Consider the following 23,181-nt stretch of genomic DNA (forward strand, 5'->3'; position numbering starts at 1 on the left):
TGTGAACTAGATCAATTGAACATAACTTCAATGATTCTCTTTTCACACTCCCAAATCCTTACTGCAAATGCAAGAATTCCAAATTCATGTCATTTACTGAAATCTGTTAGATTCTAAACTTATATGCATCGATCCTCTTGTAATGATTATGCACAAAGTCAGAAAGACTTAACAACAATCATTATAGAGCATTCCAAAGGAGATCAACTCCTTGGAACCATCCTTCTTGCATTAAGTTTCCTTAATCTTACACAGATTGAAAATTCTAACTTTGAAACATTTCCAGATTCATTTTGACTATCACTTCTGAACAAGAGTTGCCTCCTTACAGATTATGTCAATATGGTCCTTCCAGAATTATCACTATACTTCCAACTGTCCTTGAGAAACCAATCTTTGGTAAACCTTAGATTGTCCTCGACAATTGTTTAATCCTTTTAGTCATATCCAGTTCTAAACCTTTTCCATTCTTAACGCCCTAGGCATTTGGAAAATTTTAGAAAGGATGAATACTTGCACATGTAATCGGTCCTATATCCGAAGCATATGGGACACAATTCATGATGTCTCACATAAAGACTAAACCAGTCTTTTGCTATAACATTTCCATTTCTATTTGCCAAGTTCTCATAATTCAGATTATGAAAAGGGATGCCGTAATCATAATCGAATTTTAGAACACAAATAATGGACCCATATACAGAATTTCCTTATGTTGAGCCATTCCAACATGAAATTCATATATATCCTTGACTAAATGATTAAAACCTCACGATCTAAGATTATAGATTTGAGATGAAGTATAATTTCCTCTCCCTTAATTATAGCAAAACAACTTTTTCCCAATTGAAACCTTTTGTTTTCTATAATTAACATTGCTAACTTGCAATCTTTATCATAATTATCATGCTCCCACTAACATGATGATTATTAGCATAACACTTATGCTCCCACTAGCTTTGACATGTACTCAGAAATCAGCTGGACTTCTAGAAATCAATACTTTATTGACCAAAGTTCAGATTTCTGATCCTGGATTGTTTTTGATAGAACTTTATCAAAACCATACACCTTCTCTTAGATAGCTCATGGGTGTGTCAAAACAATTTTAAGAACTATGAAAAGGGATGCCGTAATCATAGTCTTGATTGTTTTGACCTTTGCCATTTCTCACAAGTCCAAGTTAGTGTGCCGGTAAACCACACACGCTCCACTAACGACTTTGAGAATGCAAATATCACAATTGCTATCTAGCTAAAATCTACTTAGTGGAAGTGTTTCCTCACCATCATTTTCATGAATCAGAGAGAAACCTTATGACATTTAGATTTATTGGTGTATGAGTTCCTACCCATATGAATTTGTCAAAACCATAATCACAAGACAAGGATAATGACAAATCCAAAACCATATGGATTGAACTCAATCTTAATTTCTTGCCACCTGGCAGCTCAAGGGCCTACCATTGCTTCCAAGTTGTTGTGCAACACATTGAGAACTCTAAGAACTCATATGCAAAGCCAACTTTAACTAGAATGGGCACAGAATATGTCAACACGATAGGTTATAAACCTCAAGTCATGTGCTAGTGAAGAACTTCAGGTTTCATTCTTGATTAGTTCTTGAGAATTTCAAGACCTTTAAGACTCCCACTGTCCTCTTGACCTATAAGACTCCCTTGTCAAACATCCAAGAGATAGTGCGGATTCTAATCAAGACAAACACTTCACACAATTGGCCTAAGATGGTCTTTGTTTTATCCAAAACATCACAACTTACCAATTTCAAATGTACAAGAGTAGAAAACTTTTACTCTTACATTTGATAAGTGTTCTTAAACCTTCTTTAAGACACGTCACTCATATTACAATCTTGGAGTATGACTCTAAGACTTGTATTGGAATGAAGTATGAATCATCTTCTTGATTTAACCATTTCAACAATTCAAGATCCCTTCTTCTTAGTCATAAGAATGAACTAAGACTTCCTTAGAGAACTAATTTTGATATGGTTTCTTAATCATTAAAATGATCACAAAACTGATACTAAAGTACTCTCCCATCTTTTCAGATTTGAGAAACTTTTATCCTTCTGCCTAATTTGATTCTTCTTATTCGCTCTGCCTTACATTGGAACCTTTTCCAATGTCTCAGAGTTACACTTAAGCTTGTAAGTATAATCATATTTACTGAGCTTTAGTAAACTATGACGAATAGTCTTATCAATTTTTTGTGTTGGACTTAATCAGTGCACATGACTATGTACTCGATCCCTTAGTCCATTACTTGACTCACACATCCATGTGAATAAGTAATTAGTCTTAATTTTCCAATACGTGAAAGTTCTCATTCATCATGCTATACAACTTGCATGATTCCAAGTTTTGGTCCAATTGTAACTTGGGTGATGAGAATCTTTCCTTATTTGGTAAATTTTGACATTACCACAAATGAATGAATCAATTTCATATTTCCACTCTTGCTATTAATGGAATCATATAAGCAACAATTTTTTCTCAAATGCCATTGTAAGGATATTTTAAAATAACTAAAATGAAAAATTTTCTTTTATTTTAAAACTATGCGGAAAAACTTATCCTTACAATCCATATGAAAACTTGTTGTTATCTATTCCTAAGCAATATCTCATAACTCCTAAGAAGTAGCTCAAGAATCCGATTTTTCAAACTACGCGATAGAAATCCATCTATGCGATCAGATTCAGCATATTCTTTCTTTAAGTTTCTTCACTTTTCTTTGATTCTTAAAACATTACCATGTGACCTAGTCACATCATGTATCAGGAATCTCAAAATAGAAACTTAACAGAGTTAGATTAGTGGACTTTACCTGAAGTAGAGTCAATCTTATTGACTTTAACATCCTTAGGTAAATTTGGCAACTAATAACCCTTACTTTGGCAATATAAACATATGGACCCTTTGATAATGGTACACGGGACTATCACAGACTTAGTTTTTCTCTTTACCATTTGTTCAACAGAGTTGACTATGGCCGATCCCTTTCCATTGGGAAGAGAATGCTTTTTCTGTATTTCCAGTGTCACCATTATCAATGTCCATAAAGTTTCAGGAAGTTGATCTTAACAATAGATAAGATCATTAAGGGTCTTGTCATAGTCTATTTCATAGGTGTCCCAAAAGAACTCACTATGTGACTTAGAAAGTAATTGAGCCACTAACTTTCTCAAGACTTTGACACCCAACTCTCCTGGCTTGTCAATATGTGACTACATCTCCAAGATGTGATCACACCTAGACCTTGCCTTGCCATTAGGGCTTGAGTGACCTTAAACTTTTCAAGAACTTGTGGGTTAGGGAGAATAATTGGAGGAGGAGAAAGAAGTATGATATCCATGGGACATCATCTTCATTTAGGAAAGCTTGACCCTGTTCAATGCTCAATTGGTTCAAGTTTGTTACCCACAAGGGTGTGGGGCCTTGAAATGCTGGTCGGGGTTGATATTTGGGACTTGAACCTCTTGAGGTAGGTTGTTGACTTATAGTTCGGAGTCAGAACCATCAGAAAATCCTTCTACACGGTGATCATGCAAAGGGATTGGATGATCCTCTTGTGGATCTATTTCAAGCCATCCAGCATTGCCTTCGTTTAGGAAGTACGAGTCGCTAGGACGATGGAATCCATCCATGATATCTATATGAGAAAAGGGGTATAAGAATCTAATATAAATAGACGTACCACTTAAGATAATTATAAGATGATCCTTACCGGTTACTTCAATACTTGCATAGTGCATACTAGTCATATAAAATCAAAACAGGATAGACCTTCGAATAAGTAACCCTAACTCTAAATCCACAACGAAACGAGGAACAGGAAGTAAAGCAAAGATCACAGATTCTAAGTCTATAACACCTTAATCATATATAACCTTAGTGTATCCACTTAGCAACTATTGACCTACTAGTAAAGATCTTTTCAGTTCTCAAATACGTAATTATAGTAACTAAAAATACTCCTATAGTATTTTAGGTTTATGTTCAGTTCTAATGTTCTCATTGTAGTAGTGTTGGTAAGTTTTTAGACTTGTTGCAACCTCACAACCATTCTTAGGCACATGTTAGTCACTCCTCAGAAAATATAGTTGATCAGGCTATATCAATCCCAGATTTGACTATATGTCTCTAAGCCTAATTGTGTTGTTCAACAATCGTAATACTTTTGTTCTGTCCTAGTGACACTAATTTTAGTATGAATACATGCATGTATACTTAGTTAAATATTTTATTATTTAAAAGTATAAACTCTTAGTCAGAGTATTTTAATATCATTGTGCTTATAGTTTGTATATATTTTTATGGGTTGATATACTCGATTAACTATAAACAATGCTCTGATACCAATCTGTCACACCACAAAACCTAAACAGTAGAATCATTCCGGGGCGAAGGACGTCATGTACAGTATTACAACAAAGCATAATAGTAAACAAACAACAACATCATCCATTGCATTAATAATATAATTTTAATACAAGTGTGTTCTGTATAGTTAATAAGACACCAAAAATATAAATCAAAATAAGCGATGAGTCTTGAGTGCTCCATCTTCTCAAAACCTGGCATCGGTACCTGTCTATTGATGACCTGAGAATACAAGTTATTTTGAAAGAGTTTATCAGCTTTAAAGCTGGTGAGTTCATAAGAATTTTAGTGTCATTTTTTGTATGAAAATTTTTTGTAAGTGTTTGATGTATAAGTTTTTAAAAGTTTTTAGTAAATGTTTGTATTTCCTAGAAAATCCTATATTTTCTACTAAAAGTAGCCATCTACCAAAGCATCAAATGTTCAATATGTTTCTTTCTTTTAAAAGTGTATTTTCCCAAGTGTGACTATCATTAACAAAATATAGTTTTTACATTATCGTTAATGTGAGAAGATCACAATGTGAATGCAATGGGGAAAATAATAGAATAACGTAGTGTTGTATTATATTAACTACTACCGTACTAACTACCGTAAACCAATTGTTAATTAAGGTATAATGTGATATAATTGTAACCATACTTGATCAACTTAGTAAAACACAATGTTAGAAGACGTCGAAATGGTACGAAATTCATCACCCATAGACCTGCAGGTCCCACTATAGCTAGCAGGAAGGTGTAGGACGGCCAGTCCCGTATAGATCTGTATACAAATTCACGCTCTCCCTCTAGGAGACTCTAGTTAAAAAAACGCGCCATAGTAGTGATGCCATGCCCCGAAGTAGTGACTCACATTTATGTTATAGTATTCTTGTATATGTGTTGTATGTACTAGTGTATTGTATGTTCTCTCTGGCTAGTATGTAGTGTGTTCTCTTTGTTTCTCATCATATTATGTCACACCCCGAAAACCGAAGGCGGAAACATTTCCGGGGTGGACTCCACGTTGAGTATCAAATCCAATTCACATAGTAAGCAAAGTAAACAACCATTACATTACATATTGAAATTTAAATTTGTTCAAAAGTGAAGTATTACAGGTGTTATACATAGGTATATATAAACAAAAGTTAAGACGAGTTCTTCTGTACGCTCCATCTTCTCCAAAAGGATCGTTGGGTACCTGTCTAACGTGGACCTGAGAATATGTCACACCCCCAAACCAAGGATGGCGGAAACGTCTGGGGGTGGAGGACTTCATGTACAGTATCACAACAACGTGTATAATAGTGCTCAAAGTAAAAACAACCACCATAAATATAATTGCAAAAGTTACACCAAAGTATATGTTTACATGTTTCAAAAGCAATTACATTATGTTGACAAAATAAATTGTTGACGGTTTAGCGTCCCATCCTCAAAGCGATGAAGTTTTCCTGTTTCACTGATTTCCTGAGAATACAAGTAGTTTTAAAGAGTGTCAACACAAAGGTTGGTGAGTTCATAAGAGTTTTGTTTGAAGTAGAAACCGTTTTTTTTCCTTGTAAAATCGATTTAGTTTGATTTCCAGAAAATCCAATATTTTCTTAGTTAAGTATGAATAGAAATAATCCTACATGATGCTGTAATGAACCCTAGAGTAATCCGTGGAGTTCCTCTATAATCGTCCAACATATAAAGTTATATAAGACTTAACTTAGATAAAACGTTGAATATAGTGGGTCTGCCCTAGGTCCACAACCCAACGAGGAACAGGAGATGAGGCGGGCACCACCAATTCTAGGCCAATCAAGACTAAATTCTTATATGACTCAACATATACGCTCAGCGACTATAGTTGAAGTCTAACAATTTTAGAGGATGTGTAGTTTTAATATCATAATAGCTTTGTATAGAGACCCGGCACTTTGTATTTGTACCCATAGAGATAAAAGGTGATTTTAAATCGACATAAAACTCATTTAGGTTTCAAAAATAAAATCCCGTAAACTTATGGATTGTTCCCTATGTGAGCCGTTATAATCATACTATGACTATGTGAACCTGCCACGACGTTCTCAGTGTCGCGAAAAATGAAATGACATTTGTCACCCGTAGACCTGCAGGTCCAACTGTAGCTAGCAGCAAGGTGTGGGGTGTCAATCCCAATATAGATCTATATACAAGTATCACGTTCTCCCTCAAGGAGATTCTGATTATAACTACCAGGAATTATATCCCGCACTCGGACGTACGGGGAGATAGAGAGATAGAGATCGAAAAAAAATAGAGAAACTCACAATATAGGATAACAAGTTTACGATAATTGTGTGTGAATATAAATATTTCTTGTATGAATGTACCTTTCTTGTACGAGTGCGTAGAGTGATGTATCATAAACTATACCTATTATAGTTTATCTAAAATGTATGTACTATGTATGAACCCTTTTTATGGAAATGTAACTAGTGTTGTGAATTTATCAAAACATAGATTAACTTTCGTGAAATGTGTGCGAATAGAAATCTTTCTTGTATGAATGTACCCTTCTTGTACGAGTGCGTAGAGTGATATATCATAAACTATACCTGTTATAGTTTATCTAAAATGTTTGTAATATGTATGAATTCTTTTATGAAAATATATTAGTATTGTGAATTTATCAAACTATACCTCTTATAGTCTAATAATACGTGTTCCAAAATGAATGAATAATATTTAATATTTAATATGAATGTCTTAATTCCAGTTCATAATGATAAACTAACATGGAAACACATTCAAATATTAGAACTTATGATTATACACTTTGCTCAACATAATACAAAGTGTTATGATATTTACATGCTGTTGGCTAACTTTAGCCATTCTGCCCTGTATTTGGAAAAATCATAGAAAAATCATACGAAGTCGAAAACTAGATCCGTAAATTTTGAGAGTTCACAAAATGTGTCTAGTTTGCTCATAAATTTTATCTCAATTTATAATGACCTCTAACTTGGGTGAAAAAGTCCAAAATCACAGACTGGTCCGGATTGTTGTTTGAAATGATAGGCAGTTTTGTAAAAATCACCATAAATTGTAGAAAAATCGTATGGAGATGTGCAAGTAGCCATTTTAAAGCTAAAAACTCGAACTATTTGCACCTTGTACAGTTTTGAAAACAAAAATGTTTAAGATGCCCAAGACAGTCCGTGAATGGAGTTGAACTTTTCTGATGAAGGCTGTTAGAAAAATCTAGTTATATTCTTAGTGTTTTAACTTGTATTCCCCCCCTGAAAACTTGAGAAAACATGAAAATGTAGGGGTATGAACTCACCTTGAGTGATTTCAGTAGATGATTGTTGAATAATGGAAGTGTTTAATTCAAGAACACTTGGAGATGCCTTGAAGGTTTTCGAGAATCTAACATCATAGTTAGGGAGTTTGTGTAAGCAACCAAAGATTTGAGTAGAATGAAGTGAAATAATAATAGGGAGGATGAATTTTTACTTACTAAGTGTGGAAGAACACTTGAATCCAGCCTTGGATCTCGAAAATTTGTGTAGAAGAGTTTGAGAGAAAAAGTGATGTTTGTTACTTAGTGGAATGAGAGAAATGAGAGAAAATGAGGAGTGTGGTTGATTGTTCCAGCTCAAAAACGTGGGAGTGAGTGAAATTTGAGTGTAAGGGAACATTGAAGTGACATAGGTAAGGTGGGGAGGTATGGCTGGTCATAGAGTGGGTGTGGGGTGGTTGCTTGTGATCATACGTCTTTGGACTCAAAAGTCAAGAACAATGTCTTATAATAGTCTATATCCCATTTTTAGTTTAATTTTCTAAATATATGTGTGGTTGTCTATGTGTGTGCATCTCTTTAAAAAAATTCTGCAATTTCATCATTATATGACCCCCATTTGCGAAGTTGAGTATTTATTTCCAAAAATGCGAAACTCCAGGGACAATATTTGAAATCTTCTGTTTTCTTCCCCAATTCGCATTCTACTGTGAAATACTTCGCATCTTCATTCTTACACCCTTCGCATCCCTTCGCATTAATCACCTTCGCATTTTCATTCTTACACCCTTCGCATCCCTTCGCATTAATCACATTCGCATTTTCATTCTCACACCCTTCGCATCCCTTCGCATTTTCATTCTTACACCCTTCGCATCCCTTCGCATTTATCACCTTCGCATTTTCATTCTTACACCCTTCGCATCCCTTCGCATTTATCACCTTCGCATTTTCATTCTTACACCCTTCGCATCCCTTCGCATTTTAACCTAATTAATCAAATGCGATTCACAAAATTTTTCATTCCAGATGCGAACACAGTTTAGTTCTTGAACTCTAAACTTGCGAAATCAAAATTTTCATATGTTGAACCCATATGCGAATATTAACCCAATTGACTTCAAATTGATTCATAGATGCGAACACTCGATTGTTTTACTTTCGCAAAATGAGCATCAACAACTCCACAATCGAGTTTTTAAATTCTTGCAACCAACAATTTCATAGTCCTTGACTTCGCGTTTTTCTTCACGAATCATCCCTCAATCATCAATCCAAATGCGAATCAAAAACTCATATGTTCTTGCTTTATCGATTCATCGACCTAATACACAAGGTTAGTTGAGCTGACCGGTTTGACTCGTTGACTTTATTTGACTTTGAATTGACCAGAATTTGACGGTTGTCACATCATCCCCCCGTTAAAGGGAATTTCGTCCCGAAATTTGCACTTCGAATGGGGATCCAGGAATTTAGAGGAAAGATGGGGATGACTTTTCGTAGTACAAGAATTTGATTATGGCGAGGAATAACTCGCCCGATGTCACATGATTACTACTATGCATGCTTTAATCGATGCTAGATTTATCATATAAAGAAATTTGGGATTTAAATGTCGATGTTAGAAACACGTACTGATATTTGCGGGCAGTTCCGGAGTGGTTTCTCCCTCGGTGATTGCAAACACCCTCCCGCCACCACCAGCATCTCTTGTTCTTGGGCATTCCCTTTTAAAGTGTCCCGTTTCTCCACACTCGTAACAGGTTGGGCTTGCTCCAGAGCCGGGTACCTGGCTGATGGGTCGTGCTGGTGCCTTACAGAAACGAGCAGTGTGCCCCTCTCTGTCGCAGTTGTTGCAATGCAACTTTCGGCAAGCCCCAGTGTGATGGAAGTTACACTTGTTGCATTTTGGAAGTGTTCCTGCGTATGGTTTCATGTGAGTTGGTGTGGTGAGGGTTGTGGCAGCATGAACAGCAAGGATCTGTTGCTTCTTAGCGAGGCCTTGGGTTGATTGATCTTTCTTGTTGTCCCAAAACTTTCTTTCGTTGTTCCCTCCTCTTGCTTGGGTATGGGTGGTTGCCATAGTGTCATGGTGGGCATGATGGTCAATGAGTTGTTGTGCTAACTCCTTGGCGCTGTCGAAGGTAGTTGGTCTTGAGGCGAGCACGCTATCTTGAATTTCGGGGGACAATCCCCAGAGGTAACGCTCCAACTTTTTGTCTTCCGGGGTGACCATAGCGGGACAAAGGAGTGCTAGATCACAAAATCGGTTGGTGTAAGTTGTAAGGTCAGAGCCTGCCATTCGGAGATTCCATAGCTCTTGCTCCAGCTTTTGCACTTCACCTCTTGGGCAATATTCCTTCAACATCATCTTCTTTAGGTCCTCCCAACTTAACGAGTTAGCCACTGCAAGCGTAAGCGACTTAACTTTGCCGTTCCACCAAGTGAGAGCTCTTCCGATGAAGGTGAATGTCGCGTACTTGACTTTGCTCGCTTCGGGGCAAGCACAAATCTCAAAGATTGCTTCGGTCCTTTCGAACCATTGAATTAGTGCGAGGACACCCCCTCTTCCATCAAAGGAATCGGGTTTGCCATTTGTGAAGTCCTTGTAAGTGCATTCCCTTGTGCGTCCTGCACTATCCCCGTGGTTAGGGTTTGTGGCTCCAGATCCAGCACCACCAGTGCTATTTGTGCCAATTTGTGACATTGCAGCTACCACGGCTGCTGTCACTGCAGCTTGGAACATTTCAGGATCAAACTGGGGAGGTGGCGTTGGAGGTGGTGGCGCTGTGCTGCCCGAAGGTCTGGGTCTTTTCCTTGGTGGCATCGTTCTGTCATGAGTTTGCAAAAAGGAAAACTGATCAGATGGTAAGTTCCTACTAGTAAGGACAAGTCAGTTGTTATAGAATTTGATTTTTCCTGCATTTTTCTTCGATTTAAGAATTCCTTATATATAGTTCATAAAGGAAGTCCATATGAATGAACTTCACGAGTTAGTGGGTTTTGTGGTCTCTCTTAGATTTTTCACGAGTGTGCTCAAGGCGATTGGTGCGGATCGTATGTATTCTCGTTATTTGCATCAACCTCTGCGATACTATGGAGAGTTGTTCTACCCTGAATCTCGTTTCGGGCAACTCTATAGACTAGGATTGGAAAAATTTTATCTGCTGAGTTTCCTTCGTTTATGTTGTAGAAGCTTCGTTCTCTATTAAACGACATATGTTGGTCTTGTTCTTTGCTCCAGGTTTCCAAGCACTCTACCCAAGGAGGCATCGGGCCTTGAAAGCCGGTCAAGGGTTGGGATTCGGAACAAGAGTCATCGGGGTTAAGTTCTCCACTTCAGGGTCGGAGTCAGAACCATCAGCATAGCCTTCAGCTTGGTGACCATCTACAGGGGTTGGGTAATCATTCTCTGGCTCCTCTCCGAGCCATTTGGTATTGTAGTGGTTAGGGTAGTACGGGTCGTCGTGTGGGTGGAATCCAGCCGTGATATCTTCGCGAGAAATGGGGATATAAGAAATGATTAAGCAAACGTACTAATTTGCTAATTATACGATGATCTTTATCAGGTACTTCAACTAATTGTTTAGTGCATACTAATTATATGTATTCGGGACAGGATAGACCTTCGAATAAGCGACCCTAACTCTAAATCCCCAATCCAACGAGAACAGGAAGTAGAGCAAAGATTCACAGATTCTAAGTCTATGACGTCCTGGATACATAAAATTTTAATGTATCCACTAAGCAACTATTGACCTATTGATAAAGATCTATTTAGTTCTCGCAGATGTAATTTTAATAATGCCAAAATACCCCTATGGTATTCCATTGTGGTAGTGTTGGTAAGTTTTTAGACTTGTTGCCACATCACAACCATTCTTGGGCATATGCTAATCACTCCTTGGACCAGCATAGTTGATCAGGCTATGCTATTCCCAAGACTGATCATACATCCCCAGGCTTAACTGTGATATCCAACAATCATTACTTTTGTTTTGTCCTAAATTGATGCTGACCTTAGTATGTATGCATGCATGTATACTTTTAACAAAAGTTATTTATTCTTAAAGGTATAGTGGTTTTGAAATCTTAAAATCAGAGACCTTAGTCCCAATGCATTTATAGTTTGTATATCTTATGTGGTTCGATATACTTAGTTCACTATAAACAATGCTCTGATACCAATCTGTCACACCCCCAAACCAAGGATGGCGGAAACGTCTGGGGGTGGAGGACTTCATGTACAGTATCACAACAACGTGTATAATAGTGCTCAAAGTAAAAACAACCACCATAAATATAATTGCAAAAGTTACACCAAAGTATATGTTTACATGTTTCAAAAGCAATTACATTATGTTGACAAAATAAATTGTTGACGGTTTAGCGTCCCATCCTCAAAGCGATGAAGTTTTCCTGTTTCACTGATTTCCTGAGAATACAAGTAGTTTTAAAGAGTGTCAACACAAAGGTTGGTGAGTTCATAAGAGTTTTGTTTGAAGTAGAAACCGTTTTTTTTCCTTGTAAAATCGATTTAGTTTGATTTCCAGAAAATCCAATATTTTCTTAGTTAAGTATGAATAGAAATAATCCTACATGATGCTGTAATGAACCCTAGAGTAATCCGTGGAGTTCCTCTATAATCGTCCAACATATAAAGTTATATAAGACTTAACTTAGATAAAACGTTGAATATAGTGGGTCTGCCCTAGGTCCACAACCCAACGAGGAACAGGAGATGAGGCGGGCACCACCAATTCTAGGCCAATCAAGACTAAATTCTTATATGACTCAACATATACGCTCAGCGACTATAGTTGAAGTCTAACAATTTTAGAGGATGTGTAGTTTTAATATCATAATAGCTTTGTATAGAGACCCGGCACTTTGTATTTGTACCCATAGAGATAAAAGGTGATTTTAAATCGACATAAAACTCATTTAGGTTTCAAAAATAAAATCCCGTAAACTTATGGATTGTTCCCTATGTGAGCCGTTATAATCATACTATGACTATGTGAACCTGCCACGACGTTCTCAGTGTCGCGAAAAATGAAATGACATTTGTCACCCGTAGACCTGCAGGTCCAACTGTAGCTAGCAGCAAGGTGTGGGGTGTCAATCCCAATATAGATCTATATACAAGTATCACGTTCTCCCTCAAGGAGATTCTGATTATAACTACCAGGAATTATATCCCGCACTCGGACGTACGGGGAGATAGAGAGATAGAGATCGAAAAAAAATAGAGAAACTCACAATATAGGATAACAAGTTTACGATAATTGTGTGTGAATATAAATATTTCTTGTATGAATGTACCTTTCTTGTACGAGTGCGTAGAGTGATGTATCATAAACTATACCTATTATAGTTTATCTAAAATGTATGTACTATGTATGAACCCTTTTTATGGAAATGTAACTAGTGTTGTGAATTTATCAAAACATAGATTAACTTTCGTGAAATGTGTGCGAATAGAAATCTTTCTTGTATGAATGTACCCTTCTTGTACGAGTGCGTAGAGTGATATATCATAAACTATACCTGTTATAGTTTATCTAAAATGTTTGTAATATGTATGAATTCTTTTATGAAAATATATTAGTATTGTGAATTTATCAAACTATACCTCTTATAGTCTAATAATACGTGTTCCAAAATGAATGAATAATATTTAATATTTAATATGAATGTCTTAATTCCAGTTCATAATGATAAACTAACATGGAAACACATTCAAATATTAGAACTTATGATTATACACTTTGCTCAACATAATACAAAGTGTTATGATATTTACATGCTGTTGGCTAACTTTAGCCATTCTGCCCTGTATTTGGAAAAATCATAGAAAAATCATACGAAGTCGAAAACTAGATCCGTAAATTTTGAGAGTTCACAAAATGTGTCTAGTTTGCTCATAAATTTTATCTCAATTTATAATGACCTCTAACTTGGGTGAAAAAGTCCAAAATCACAGACTGGTCCGGATTGTTGTTTGAAATGATAGGCAGTTTTGTAAAAATCACCATAAATTGTAGAAAAATCGTATGGAGATGTGCAAGTAGCCATTTTAAAGCTAAAAACTCGAACTATTTGCACCTTGTACAGTTTTGAAAACAAAAATGTTTAAGATGCCCAAGACAGTCCGTGAATGGAGTTGAACTTTTCTGATGAAGGCTGTTAGAAAAATCTAGTTATATTCTTAGTGTTTTAACTTGTATTCCCCCCCTGAAAACTTGAGAAAACATGAAAATGTAGGGGTATGAACTCACCTTGAGTGATTTCAGTAGATGATTGTTGAAGAATGGAAGTGTTTAATTCAAGAACACTTGGAGATGCCTTGAAGGTTTTCGAGAATCTAACATCATAGTTAGGGAGTTTGTGTAAGCAACCAAAGATTTGAGTAGAATGAAGTGAAATAATAATAGGGAGGATGAATTTTTACTTACTAAGTGTGGAAGAACACTTGAATCCAGCCTTGGATCTCGAAAATTTGTGTAGAAGAATTTGAGAGAAAAAGTGATGTTTGTTACTTAGTGGAATGAGAGAAATGAGAGAAAATGAGGAGTGTGGTTGATTGTTCCAGCTCAAAAACGTGGGAGTGAGTGAAATTTGAGTGTAAGGGAACATTGAAGTGACATAGGTAAGGTGGGGAGGTATGGCTGGTCATAGAGTGGGTGTGGGGTGGTTGCTTGTGATCATACGTCTTTGGACTCAAAAGTCAAGAACAATGTCTTATAATAGTCTATATCCCATTTTTAGTTTAATTTTCTAAATATATGTGTGGTTGTCTATGTGTGTGCATCTCTTTAAAAAAATTCTGCAATTTCATCATTATATGACCCCCATTTGCGAAGTTGAGTATTTATTTCCAAAAATGCGAAACTCCAGGGACAATATTTGAAATCTTCTGTTTTCTTCCCCAATTCGCATTCTACTGTGAAATACTTCGCATCTTCATTCTTACACCCTTCGCATCCCTTCGCATTAATCACCTTCGCATTTTCATTCTTACACCCTTCGCATCCCTTCGCATTAATCACATTCGCATTTTCATTCTCACACCCTTCGCATCCCTTCGCATTTTCATTCTTACACCCTTCGCATCCCTTCGCATTTATCACCTTCGCATTTTCATTCTTACACCCTTCGCATCCCTTCGCATTTATCACCTTCGCATTTTCATTCTTACACCCTTCGCATCCCTTCGCATTTTAACCTAATTAATCAAATGCGATTCACAAAATTTTTCATTCCAGATGCGAACACAGTTTAGTTCTTGAACTCTAAACTTGCGAAATCAAAATTTTCATATGTTGAACCCATATGCGAATATTAACCCAATTGACTTCAAATTGATTCATAGATGCGAACACTCGATTGTTTTACTTTCGCAAAATGAGCATCAACAACTCCACAATCGAGTTTTTAAATTCTTGCAACCAACAATTTCATAGTCCTTGACTTCGCGTTTTTCTTCACGAATCATCCCTCAATCATCAATCCAAATGCGAATCAAAAACTCATATGTTCTTGCTTTATCGATTCATCGACCTAATACACAAGGTTAGTTGAGTTGACCGGTTTGACTCGTTGACTTTATTTGACTTTGAATTGACCAGAATTTGACGGTTGTCACAGAATACGAGCAGTCTGAAAATCAGCATAAAGCTGGTGAGTTCATAAGATGTTTGTTTTCTGAAAATGTTTAAGTTTCCTTTAGTTTTCTAAAAGAGTTACGAATCCAAGAAATTCCTATATTTTCTTAAAAGTAGTGTTTAGTTAACTGTTTTTATTACACGATTCTGGTTATGTATAATTGTTATACCAGGAAAATCCTATATTTTCCTAAAAGTAAAGTTTTAGTTAAAGACCACATTGTATAGTTTTACACATAAAACTATTTACTGAAAAATCATGGGATTACTATCCCGTACCAGTTATAAAATAGTTTGATATACACAAAACTATATATAGATATAGATTTAAAACCATAGGACTATCATCCCGTACTAGATATAGATTCAAAACCATAGGATTTATTATCATGTACTAGATATAAGATACAAAACCATGGGATTATCATCCCATACCAGATATAATTTGAAGACCATAGGATTATTATCATATACTAGATATATGATACAAAACCATGGGATTATCATCCAGTACTAGATATAGATTGAAAACCATAGGATTATTATCCTGTACTAGATATAAGATACAAAACCATGGGATTATCATCCCGTACTAGATATAGATTGAAAACCATAGGATTATTATCCTGTACTAGATATAAGATACAAAACCATGGGACTACCATCCTGTATAGATATAAGAACTATAGATAGAAAGTGGATATGAAATTAAATCCGTGAATAAACTTGTACTAATACGTATTGTTAGTCGGGTAACCATGATGATACAACAACTAGACCTCCTTGACGTTTGTCAGATGTCAAAATGATATCCAGAATTTGTCACCGTAGGTGTACCCTCCTAACTATAGCTAGCACTTAAGGTGTGGGATTGTCAGTCCCGAATATATCTATTCACAAATTCCACGTTCTCCCTCCAGGAGACTCTAGTTACACTTCCGGGAAGGATTTATTGATAACCCAAAGGGTAATGACGAATCTCACAAGCTAGTATTACATTATTCACGGTGTTTTCAAACGTCATCAAACATACCAATCATTATGAAACATAATACAGTGAAAGCAGTTATATATGATGAAATTATCTGGCAATATATTCTAAATTAAACAGAGATAAACTGAATTAGACATAGTTTATCTAATAACTTTACATATATCAGTACGCGTTTAAACAAGAACAAAAGATCCCAAATTATTCTCATAATAATTTGATTGGTTTGATTATTTCCTTTACTGAAATTCATATAGTTATAATTGATAATACATCCCTTATGCTCAGCATAATACATAAGGCGTAAAGATATTTATAAGTCTGCCAGATATTTATTGAAATACATCAATTTAAGGTTTTGAAAACATTTCTATTTTTGCTTGTATTCCCCCCCCCCCCCTCTAAAAACATTGAAAAACCATTGAAAAATGGTAGGGGTATGAACTCACCAATCGCGGAATGTATCGGTTTGGATGCTAAACATCAGTTCAAGGCTTGAAAATGCGCCTATTTCCTATGTAATGTGAAATGATACACATTTATATCTATCTATACTTTGATTCACTAATTAGATATGACTATATACTCGAAGACGCAAAAACACTTCAAATCAAGTGTTTGGAGTGACCCGGGTGACATCTAAGGACGTATATGGCTTGGATATTGTGTTTACTCTTCAAGAGTAAACTTATTATGGAATTTATGGCCCAAAGACCATGTCCATATGAGTTCACATCCGTGAACTCATGGATGATGGGTTTTAAGGTGCTAAATGGTCTTATTTCACTTGGGAAAATTGGCTAGGATCACATCTAGTTCATTGGAGTGGATTAAGCTTACAAATGGACCATTTAATGGAGTTTACGGTAGTAAACTAGGATTTTATGGCGCTAAACTCCCCCACATGCTTTCCTTATGTGTTTTGGTGGTGCTAGGACAATCACATGTGATTTAAACTCATTTTACAAGCTGTGGATGGAATTTAGGGCATCATTTGACCATGTTATAGGAGTTTACGGCCCAGGAACCCATTCATGTGGGGTTTACGGCCATGAACTCCTAAGGGAGGGGTTTTCATTGAGTTTATGGTCCCTAAATCGATTGTGGTTGATTCTAGAATTTATTCCAAGGCTATTGTTGTGTTTAAATGGCATTTTAACACTTTAAAATGAGTTTACTCCCCATGAAGAGGAGTTTACCGCCCAAGCATGTTCTTGGGCAGTAAACTCATGTTTACTCCCCTAAATTTAAGTTCAAGGTGTTCTAAGTCCATTTTGGTAAGCCCCTAAGTCATATCTAAGCTCCTAATGTGGTTTGGAACGGTTTTTGGGCTCCAAAACCCATTTTATATGTGTTCACGGACCAAGGGTGTTCCAGGTCCATAAAAAAATGATTATGGCCCTAATCTAGGATTTGAACTCGAAAATGAAGGCTAAAGATGTTATACTAGGAGCTAGGATAGTTACCACGGTGATTTGGAGCTTAAATTTGATGATTTTGGACCTAAATTTTGAGTTTGAGGAGAGAGGATAGAGAAAGAGTAGTGAGAGAGAGAGAGAGAGGAAAGGCTTCAAATGAAGTATTTTGAGCTTTAAATAGGTCCTAAGTTCGGGACACGGTGGAATTCTACCCGATACCGACGTTAGACATGGCTTTTGGTCGCACCCGATTGAGTTGTCGTAACCCGATATGGTCGAAACTAAAAATTTTCTAAGTAATAGTTTGGGATGTTTTCATGAGTTTCTAACATGTTTGGATACCAATTAAGTCATAATAGACGTCTCAAAAATAATGACTTAATTTAAAACTTTGACGGAAACAATTCGAAAAAAGATGAATTTTATGGACGGAAACAGGTTACGGAGATGGAGTAAACTTCGGGTTTTCACATTATCCCCCTGTTAGAGGGAATTTCGTCCCGAAATTCAAACTTTAGATACGACTCATGTATTTGGAAAGAGATACGGATACTTCTACTTTGTCAGATTTTTGCGCTCTCAAGTGAATTCAGGTCCTAGAGTGGCGTTCCAGCGAACCTTCGCTATTGGGGATACTTGCTAAGTTCTGAAGGTAGTCGAAGTTTGTAAATCACGGGGTAGATCCTAACGAGGATCTCAACAGGTCCAATGTACCTCGGGTTGAGTTTTCCGCTGTTTCCAATGCGTACCATGTCTCTCGAGAGTAAGACCTCCAATAAGAAGCTACATCTTTCTGTGTTAGAATGGTTAGGGTTTTAGCGATTCAAAAAAATTTCTCGATGAACCTGCAATACTAGCTAGCGAGACCCAAGAATTGATGTGTTTCTATGGGTATCTTCGGTGCCGACTAATTATCTATTGCTTTGATCTTAGGAGGATTCCACACGTATGTCTTCATTGTCTACTACATGACCAAGAAAAGTGGTTTGTCCAATGTGCATCACTACGAACTTATGGTGACCATATTGAGTTCTGCGTACTGTTTAAGGAACATCTCTCTCATGGACTCGTAGTTGATGGTACTTTGACCTAAAGTCTATCTTGAGAAGTGGTTGGTTCTCTGAGGTGGATCAAAAAGGTAATCTATTCGAAGAAAGGGGATATCGGTTTTGATGGTCAACTCATCAAGTTGACTAGATAATTCTTGCATTTCTGCTGAAGTCTATCGATATGGAGATTTGGCTATAGGGTCTGGTCCAGGAATTTTATCGATGTGAAACTTCAACCTGACATTCGTAAAGAATTCCCGGAGTTGTACAGGAAACACATCAGGAAAGTCACAGATTTCAGGGACGTTCTCGAGGTCTCTAACTTCCTTTTCCTCATTTGTTAAACATCTCGATGGTAGACATTTCGGTTACTGATGGAGGACTAAGGTTAAGGTGATGTTTGATTGAATGGATAATAGATTCTCTTTCAAAAATATAATCAAAAAAGTTTGTAAGTATAAGGGCTGTCGGGGAAGAATATACCTGTGGCAATGGTGGGATCAGCGGCTGCCTCACCTTGTCCTATAGCTAGGACTCTTATGGTGCTACCAGTTGCTGCTGCTTTGGGGCAATTTCTCTTGAAATGCCCTACTTTGCCGCAACCGTAGCAGGCCCGACTGACACCTGCTCCAGATGATTGGTTGGTTGATTGGGCTGGTTTTCCACAGCTTCGAGCAAGATGGCCCTTCTTGCCACAGTTGTTTCAGAGTCTTTCGCGGCATGGTCCAGGAGTACGATCATGGTAGTTGCATTTGTCGCACCAAGGAAGGGTACTGGTATATCCACTGGTAGGAGTTTGAGCTATGGATCCGACGGCAGAAACAGCTGCAGGGACAGTAGCAGCGTGGCCTGCTATTGTTTGTTGTTTCTTAGAAGATCCCTATGTACTTTAGGCCTTCCGCTTGTTCCAGAATTTCCTTTTACTTCCACCATTACCCTTAGTTTGCCCAGGAGTGGTGGTCTCCTCATCAGGGTTATCTTCATGATCGATCAGAATTTGCGCAAGACATTTGGCGCTATCGTAAGTATCGGGACTTGCAGCTAAGATGTTTCCTTTTGTTGGCTTGTTCAACCCAGATGAATCTCTTTATCTTCTTACTCTCTAGGGTAATCATTCCCAGGTAGAGTAGCGCTAAGTCATCAAACCTTGAAGTGTAAGCGGCTATGTCGGAACCTTGCATCTTTAGATTCCATAGTTCATGTTGTAACTTTTGCATCTCGCCCCGTGGGCAGTACTCGGCGAGGATTCTTCATGGCCTCCCAACCCATAGCATTAGCTACAGGTAAAGTTAAGGATTCGACTCAGCCGTTCCACCATGTTAAGGCTTTATAGGTGAAGGTACAAGCGGTGAACTTTACTTTATCGGACTCAGAGCAAGCACAAATTTCGAAAATAGATTCGATTTACTCGAACCATCGAGTTAGGGAAATGACACCTCCAGTTCCATCAAAGGATGTGGGTTTTGCGTTCATAAAATCTTTATAGGAACACTCCTTCCGGTGTCCTTGGCTACCTTCCTGGTTTTGAGGCTGGGGACCACCTCCTGAACTACCGGGGTTCATTTGTGACATGGCTAATATCATTGCGGTAGAAAGAACTGCCTGAAGCGATACAAGATCAAATTGAGGAGCAGGCGGTGGCGGAGGAGGATTGTTGTTGTTATTTGAGTTGGGTCTCTTTCTGGGAGGCATCTTGATCTAAAAATATCAGGGAAAGAGAGGATAATAAGTCCTCTAAATTGAATCATGAGATATGGAACAAGTGATATCTCAGTAAAACAGATATAGGATTCTATTAAGCAATAAAGCAGGAAAGAGTTATCAAAGTAGCTAAATTATCTCTAAAGGAATGATTGAGGAGCAACATTGGAATTTCGATTTCTATAACGGATTTGGCTCGAGAAATACTCCCATAGTATTTCTCGTCTCACTACAACGACGACTCATTGTTTGGGTATTAGGTAAGTTTTAGGCATGTTGAACACCACAGTCACTCCCAAGCACATGTTGGCCGTGTCTCGAATGAATATAGTTGGCCAGGCTATACTGATCCTAGACACGACTACATAACTGCCCAGGTTTAACCGCAGTGCACAACACCCATTTACTTATGTTTTGTTCTACTTGTAGTTACGGATCTCGGCGGTTAGGTATACTTGTATACTTTTGAAAATACGTATACTTTGAGGTATACTTTTAGTTCAAAGCACTTAGGCCCCTTAGTGTTTATAGTCTTATACCATGTAAGGTCTGGTATACTTAGTTCACTATAAACAAGGGCTCTGATACCAATCTGTCACAACCCGAAAACCGAAGGTAGAAACATTTTCGGGGCGGACTCCACGTTGAGTATCAAATCCAATGCATATAGTAAGCAAAGTAAACAACCATTACATTACATATTGAAATTTACATTTGTTCAAAAGTGAAGTATTACAGGTGTTATACATAGGTATATATAAACAAAAGTTAAGACGAGCTCTCTGTACGCACCGTCTTCTCCAAAGGATCGATGGGTACCTATCTAACGCGGACTTGAGAATACATACAGTTTGAAAATCAACATAAAGCTGGTGAGTTCATAAGATGTTTTCTGAAAATGTTTAAGATTCCTTTAGTTTTCCGAAAAAGTTACGAATCCAAGAAAATCCTATATTTTCTTAAAAGTAGTGTTTAGTTAACTGTTTTTATTACACAATTCTGCTTATGTATAATTGTTATACCAGGAAAATCCTATATTTTCCTAAAAGTAAAGTTTTAGTTAAAGACCACATTGTATAGGTCTACACATAAAACTATTTACTGAAAAATCATGAGATTACTATCCCGTACCAGTTATAAAATAGTTTGATATACACAAAACTATAGATAGATATAGATTTAAAACCATAGGACTACCATCCCATACTAGATATAGATTCAAAACCATAGGATTATTATCATGTACTAGATATAAGATACAAAACCATGGGATTATCATCCCGTACTAGATATAGATTGAAAACCATAGATTATTATCCTATACTAGATATAAGATACAAAACCATGGGATTATCATCCCGTACTAGATATAGATTGAAAACCATAGGATTATTATCCTGTACTAGATATAAGATACAAAACCATGGGATTATCATCCAGTACAAGATATAGATTGAAAACCATAGGATTATTATCCTGTACTAGATATAAGATACAAAACCATGGGACTACCATCCCGTACTAGATGTAAGAACTGTAGATAGAAAGTAGATATGAAATTAAATCCGTGAATAAACTTGTATTAATATGTATTGTGAGTCAGGTAACCATGCTAATACAACAACGAGACCTCCTTAATATTTTTCAGACGTCGAAACGATATCCAAAATTTGTCACCCCAGGTGTGCACGCCTAATTGTAGCTATCAGTTAAGGTGTGGGATTGTCAGTCCCGAATAGATCTATTCACAAATTCCACGCTCTCCCTCTAGGAGACTTTGGTTACACTTCTGGGGAGGATTTACTGATAACCCAAAGGGTAATGACGAATCTCACAAGCTAGTAGTACATTATTCACGGTGTTTTCAAACATCATCAAACATACCAATCATTATGAAACATAATATAGTGAAAGCAGTTATATATGATGAAATTATCTGGCAATATATTCTAAATTAAACAGAGATAAACTGAATCAGACATAGTTTATCTAATAACTTTACATATATCAGTACACGTTTAAACAAGAACTAAAGATCCCAAATTATTCCCATAATAATTTGATTGGTTTGAGTGTTTCCTTTACTGAAATTCATATAGTTATAATTGATAAAACATCCCTTATGCTCAGCATAATATATAAGGGGTAAAGATATTCATAAGTTTGCCAGATATTTATTGAAATACATCAATTTAAGGTTTTGAAAACATTTCTATTTTTGCTTGTATTCCCCCCTGAAAACATTAAAAAACCATTGAAAAAGGGTAGGGGTATGAACTCACCAATCGCAGAATGTATCGGTTTGGATGCTAAAGGTCAGTTCAAGGCTTGAAAACGTGTGTGGTTCCTATGTAATGTGAAATGATACACATTTATATCTAATTAGACGTTGATTCACTAATTAGATATGATTATTTACTTGAAGACGCAAAAACACTTCAAATCAAGTGTTTGGAGTGACCCGGGTGACATCTAATGATGTATATGGCTTGGACATTGTGTTTACTCTTGAAGAGTAAACTTCTTATGGAATTTACGTCCCTACGACCATGTCCATATGATTTCGCGGCCGTGAACTCATGGATGATGGGTTTTAAGGTGCTAAATGGTCTTATTTCACTTGGGATAATTCGCTAGGATCACATCTAGGGCATAGGAGTGGATTAAGCTTACAAATGGACCATTTAATGGA

This window comes from Lactuca saligna, chromosome 8, assembly GCF_052625555.1.
Source record: "Lactuca saligna cultivar CGN05327 chromosome 8, ASM5262555v1, whole genome shotgun sequence".
Taxonomy (NCBI): Eukaryota; Viridiplantae; Streptophyta; class Magnoliopsida; order Asterales; family Asteraceae; genus Lactuca; species Lactuca saligna.